This window comes from Equus przewalskii, chromosome 16, assembly GCF_037783145.1.
Source record: "Equus przewalskii isolate Varuska chromosome 16, EquPr2, whole genome shotgun sequence".
Lineage (NCBI taxonomy): Eukaryota > Metazoa > Chordata > Mammalia > Perissodactyla > Equidae > Equus > Equus przewalskii.
In genome coordinates this window covers 48,318,586-48,324,893 of record NC_091846.1, presented here as the reverse complement: position 1 = coordinate 48,324,893, position 6,308 = coordinate 48,318,586, and the positions used below count along the sequence as shown (strand labels likewise).

Genomic DNA, 6,308 nt, shown 5'->3' with positions numbered 1-6,308 from the left:
ACAAGGTAAATTTTATAATTTAAAACTCAGGGGTCTATCTGATAAAATGTGGGTACATGATCACTTACAAATAGAGAAATAAGAATAACATTTACAATACTTTACTTTCTCAGTGAGATTTAAGAGGACATTGCTTTTCTAAAATGATAGCTGATAACAGAAAAAGGGAATAATATAAGACTAGGAAAGATTTCTTAGTGTGTTTGTCTAATTAAAATGGCAACAGTGAATTGTAGATTGCATCTTATGAAAACCATTGCTTTTTTAAAAGACAAACAAAAATTTCTACAAAATTTATGAAATAGTATATGGAAATTCAAGACAAGAGACATGGAGGATATACATCTAATATCGATATAATAAAACTTATATGAAAGAACAGGGAAATAAAATAGAAACTGTCAAAGAAGTTTAAAAACAATCCACTGTGTTGAAGATTCAAGTATAAAGTAGAATAATGAAACCTAACTTACATTTAGATAAAGGCTGTTGACATTTTCAGGTTTTAAGCATAAATAAGAAATCAGATGGTATTTATGTGTAACAGTCAGATTGCCTATGAAGGTAAAAATCACTAAGGCAAAATTCCTCTCTGTATCTCTCGTTGGCTGAGAGTCTTTTCTCATTCTTTTGAAGGCAATTTCCTTCTCCAACAGGGAAATGCACCCATATTAGGAGCAGTGATGTCCCCTGCTTGCTCATCTTACCATTTTGCTCATGCCAGGTGGGAGCCAGGGACGTTTCAGCAGGATCTGTGCGGATTCTAGAATCTGACCACTTCCTGAGCTTTAGTGTGACTGATTAAATTATTACTGCCTTCTCGGAGCTGAAAACCCTCTTCCTCTTCTGTTTTGAGTTGGAGGTAGGCAAGGGTGGTAATCAAGTTATGTTGGGGAAATACTTTCAATTATTCCCTACACAGGCTTTTTCATCACCTCTAGTGATTATAGTTTGGTAGTTCTTTGCCTCAATCTTGTTTAATCTTCATTATACCTTATGGAAAGTCTTTACAACTTTCTAGCGTGTGGATGGTGCTCTTACCTAATTTCCAGTGATGATTACTGGTTATATTTCTTTAGATGTTTGAGTGGGGTCTGTAGCAGGAGTGGAATTAAAGATATGGACTGAGATTGCCATCTTGGAGCAGAGGTCTTCAAGATGACTTCTTGTGGAGACACTTATTCCTGTCTGTCTATGCCACATGAGTCCTACTTGGGGGATGTATGGAGAGTGAAAGGGTATCTTTTGATTTGGATGTATGTCCCTGAGACATTTTTTTTCAGTGAAATTACCTGATCATCTGTTTAGTTTTTGCAATAAATGCTATAACATATAATTAACATATTTAAGAATTTATAAAAACTAAGTGCTTTCTAGAACTTAAAAAAAGTTTGTCAATAAATGTTTATCTAATCATGAACCTCTTATAGAGTATTCTTACCTGTCAGTGTTTTCCACTTTTAATCCTAAATTTCTTACCAGTGTGTGTGTGTATTTGTGTTTGTGTGTGTGAGATTTATACAGCAAAGTAAGCAGAAGTTTTCATGCTTAACAATTTTGTCACTGGAAGGGCCCCCAACTTTCTTGAACCCTCGGGAAGATTTCTCAATGTGTGTATTAAAGTGAAGAGCAAGAAAAGAAAACAGCATTTTTTTTTTAATGCTAAAAAGCAGCTACTCCTCCTTGTTTCTTTAGAATACTATTTGTAAAACAACAACAACAGGCTAATCTGTGCCCTCAGTGTGGATCTGGAACTATTTGAGGGAAGACAGAGATTGTTTTCCTTTACACAGTTCTAGGCATGAAATCTACCAAAACGTTGGGCAAATATATATTGTGCTTTGGGAGAGAAATATCAGAAACTGTCAGTAAGAAGAGGCTATATTTAGACACTATGTTTAGTATCCTAAAGGCATATTTCAGGTACTACAGTGATTCTGATGAGACCAACTGTTTACACACATTACACACGAACACACACATCCTGATTCTAGTGGTTTTAGAAAAGCCAATTTGTGACTTTACAGAAGTGAATGTGGTACATTTTCGGCATTATTATGGCAATTGACTCTGATTACTCAGTCTATACATCTGTTGCTGTTGCCTTCTATGGTAATATTGCTTCTCTGGGTTAACTCCCTTCAAACTGAGAAATACTGGGGCAGTTAAGTAAAGACCAAATTGTTGCCCAAAGGAGCATTTGCCCATCAGATCCCATCCATCTCTTCCGTGCCTGTTTTCTGGGAAGACTTCTGGGTGAAGCTTTATTAATCTGATTCAGAGCTTTGTGAGGAATGAATTCACATTAGCATCACTCAGATCTGATGCATTCATTTCTATTTTCCATGTGGAATTCTTTTGATTTCTAAATTCTAGGAGTTGGTAAAGTTCAACAATAACTAGTAGCTCAAAACCAGCAAGAAACATATGTGTAAGGATTGTTTCCCCATCTAACACATCCTCTCTTTCATTAGTTGTAACTGTTTGATTGAAGATAGCATCTTGGAATACAGTGCCGTTCAAATCTTTGAATTTACATTCATGACTAGATCACAGGGTCATCCACCCATGGGCTCTCAAGGAGGAATGAAGGGGGACTCACATTTGCCTGTCTCTTGAGTGGCCCCATGGTGTTTAGATGAAGAACTGTGATATTCTGGATATAAAACTGGTGATCCTGAGGATAATGAAATGAAGCATCCCATTAACGACAACATTTCTGTATCCTTGTGTGTCATGTCTGTCAGGAACTTCACAATGCCATTTTCTTCTCTCCTTTTATAAAAAGGGTAGATGTATCTGCCCTTGTTGAGGCTTCAAGTTCCCCAAATAAATCTTTTTCCTTCTGACAAATCTGTGGCTTCATCTTTTTCCACCTCAGCGTCCTCATTTTCATTATTGAATCTTCCAATTGTTCTTCATCCGCTTTAAGATCTTGAGCCACTGGTAAGTAGTTTCCAGGCTCTATTCTGGCAAGAGGGTGGCAGACAGGACAATCAAGCATGGCAGAAGAAGATGAGGCAAGAGTCTCATTGTGCGGCCAGTTGAGTGTCCAGTTCCTGTCCATGGTTCTCTCAGGGCTCTGGCAGTGGTAGCAGCATTCTTCTTCATCTTTGCTCTGGGTCAGGGGTTCTCCAGTGTGATTATGATTCTCTGTCTAAGAGTTACACTATAATCAACTTGGAAGGAAAAAAAATCAAGATCATTTGGGACTCTGCTGATTAAATAGCATATCTTTTGTACCTATAGACCAAATCATTTATATTGTAACCATTTTGTTTTGGGGTAGTTTTAAGTAACATTTCTCCACTCCTTTATTCAAAAGTATTTTTTGTTAACTTCTAAAATGGGAGTGAGCTAAGGTAGTCGTTAGATTTCCTACTATACACAAAAAATTGCAGTGATCATTCTTCTTCAAAATGTTAATGTTTAACCCACTTAGTATCCACCTTTTTATCATGACATTTTTATTCCTTGGGCTTTGCTTAAGAGGTAATATTGTGGCCAGTGAAATACAAACCACCAAGGCCAATAGTCCTGAGTTTCAAAGCTTTTGGGAGCACTGATTGAATTCTCTGCAGAGATTTTATCCTCGAGATGACACTAATGCAGTCTCCAACATAGGCAAGTTAAAGTCAGTGAGATGCCAAATGGAACCAAGTTTTGCTTTCCCTAAGTTCATCAACCTCAACTTCAGCCTAAGTATCTCTACAGAAAGAGAAGGCTCCAAACGTGATGTTGACTTTATGGCATCATTAATCCAAACCAAGGTGAGAGATGTTGGATTCTTGTGACCAAATTAAAACAAATACATTCTTTATTTCCTCTTGTAAACTGCAAATCTCTAATTGAAAAACCTGGCTAAGGTTCCAAAACCTTGGAATGGGTCCCGCAGAGTCAAAGCCTAGTTGAGTTCCATGGGTGCTCAGTGAATTTCCTTAACTCTGGAATGATTTCCCAGTCTTGGGGATGAGCCTTAATAGTGAGTCCTGAATTGAACTTTACTTCTCTGAATTCAGACTACTTGGTTGGGGCTTTTTTAGCCATGGTAATCTGGCCCATATCTCCTGAGTCTCTTGAAGGAGTCCTCATTCCTACACATGGCCTCAGATCTGTTGTCAGCTTCTTCCTGGTACCTATCTTTGCTGGATAGTCTCCATTTGATCTACTCTTTATCCTTCTCTACCTTCCTCTGAGCTCTAGCAGGCTGAACTTTATGAACTGCTTTGCCTGGCTTTCTTTGCCCTCTAATTTCCAGCTGGGTTTGGCCAATGGGAAGCACTGGTAGAAATTGGAGGGTAAGACAAGAGAAAGGTTGGGGTACCTATTTCCCATACTCTCTTCTGGTCTGGTCATCTCTTGGCACTGGCTATGTTTTACTACCACATGTGGTTGTGGTTCTAAGCCACATCTCCTGTCAGATAGCCTTTTCCTACTGCTACAGCTCTTTCTGGGTTCCACTAACAGCTCCAGACCCCTCTGTGGTAGGCTGAATAATGGTCCCCAATGATATTCACATCCTAATTCCCAGAACTCATGTATATTACCTCATGTGAAAAAAGGGTCTATGCAGATCTGATTAAGTTAAGGATCTCGAGATTGAGAGATTATCCTGGATCTTCTAGGTGGGCCCTGAATATAATTACAAATATCCTTAAAAGAGGGATATAGAGGAGACTTTACCACACACAAATGTGAAAAAAGCCATGTGAAGGGAGCAAAGTCAAAGTGAGTAGATGTGACACTGCTTTGAGGATGTTATACTGGCTTTGAAGATGAAGGAAGGGACCATAAATCTAGGAATGCAAGAAATGCAGCTCTAGATATGGGACAAGGCAAGGAAATGGACTCTCCTCTAGTGCCTTCAGAGGGAGAGAGGCCCTGCTGACACCTTGATTTTAGCGTGGTAAGACTCATTTTTGGAAGTCTGATCTCCAAAACTATAAGAGAAAAACTTCTGTTGTTTTTAAGCCACTAAGCATGTGGTAATTGTTTTTTCCAGCAGCAAAAGGAAACTAATACACTCCCTTTGCCCTTTCAAGTCTGGTGGAAATTGTTCCTGCTGTTTCCAGCTCCAGCTTGCGTCACCACCCTACGTTGGTCTCCCTTAACCTGCTTCCACCTTTGTAAGATGTCCCACTCACTTCACTTTGTTGAATCACCTCTTAGAGTATGCTTCTTGTTTCCTGCTGGGGTCCTGATTGATATACCTCCTTTCCTCTGCCAAGGTCAGGAGAACCATGACAGGAAATTCTCATTTAATTTTCAATGAGTTCCGTGAAGGCAAGGACAATGGGTTTTGTTTCGTTGTGACTGTTTTTATAAATGGGTTAATTAGGATAGGAACACTGTCAGTCTGTATTTGAGAAAAGTACCACTGGAGCGAAAAACAAAAGAATGCTAAAATGATGTCATTTACATTTATGCAAATATGCCATATGATCTGAGCTACACATGATCTTGTAAGTCTTACATAAATAGTCTTTATGTTGTCAAAGCAAGGGTTTACATTGCCAACCACAATATGAAAATGAAATAACTCATACTGAAAGAATTCATTCTTACAATGTTTCAAATAGTATCTTTATTTTGAACACTGGCTTTCTGAAAAATCTTTTCTTTTTCATTTCTGGCTTGTAAGTACCCAGTCTGGTACTTAGGAGAGGATTGTCAGATGTTATTTCACACACATGCACATAGTCTAACAGTTTATCGTATGGTATTTTAGTCCAAGTAAAGACATTTAAAGTCAGTTTGTGGTTTTGCACTATAGAACATAAATATATTAAATGATATTAAACTCAGGTCCAGAATTAGTCTGTAAGCTGGAGAACTTTTACACTTATAGAATAACAAAATGTGTTACCCTCTAGAGGATTGATTTAATAGCTTTTTATAGATCTGAACCAAGCAATTATTTCCAAACTCCAGCTATTCTGACCTTTCTCGTCATTGTCGTTACTGCTATAAAAAGCATTTTGTGTGTAGCGCTGGGCACTGGGCAGGAATCTTGAGCCCACACTATCCCTAAACTCTAGGCTTTAATCTTGCTAGCTCTTCTGTTGCAAAGAGAAAGGTTTGTGAAGAGAATCTAAAAGCAGCAGACAGGACTTTGAAAGCATATAAAGGATGTTTTAATGTTTTATAAGTGTTCAGTGAAATATTTATTTATCTTTCTTTTTACTTACGGGATGCTTGATGATTGATTTTCTACAGTCCTCCACCTAACATAATTTCTACCACTTACATTAACAGTTGACTTCCACCCAACACTCTTCCTGAGCATATTTTGTTTTCTTTATAGTACT

At 38.0% G+C, this 6,308-nt stretch overlaps 1 pseudogene; it reads right to left on the bottom strand.

Annotated features, from left to right (window-relative positions):
- Positions 1–2,131: 2,131 nt before the first annotated feature.
- Positions 2,132–3,033, bottom strand: LOC103552113 (translocon-associated protein subunit alpha pseudogene; annotated as a pseudogene).
- Between the last annotated feature and the right edge of the window lie 3,275 nt (positions 3,034–6,308).